Here is a 267-nt window from a genome sequence, read left to right as displayed (position 1 = left end):
CTTCATGATGTCATCACACACGTGAGACACTGACTAGGAGTTGTATCCAGAGTAAAAAGTACATTATAACTTACATGTTGCTAAATGAAAAGCAAGAGCCAGTGATGTAATTTATTTTGAATTTGCTCTTTAATAATCAATTCAATAAATGAATAAAGTTTTTTTTTTTTCTTCAATTTTAGGTATTAAAAATAGTGGGATGCCTATAATGTTTTTAAAAACTTGAGAACAACAATCAGTTTGCTGTCCAGATGTTTCCCAGTCTTC

Source organism: Etheostoma spectabile, chromosome 4 (assembly GCF_008692095.1).
Source record: "Etheostoma spectabile isolate EspeVRDwgs_2016 chromosome 4, UIUC_Espe_1.0, whole genome shotgun sequence".
NCBI classification, from domain to species: domain Eukaryota; kingdom Metazoa; phylum Chordata; class Actinopteri; order Perciformes; family Percidae; genus Etheostoma; species Etheostoma spectabile.
The sequence above is the reverse complement of the archived record's forward strand: the minus strand, read 5'-3'. Positions refer to the sequence as shown.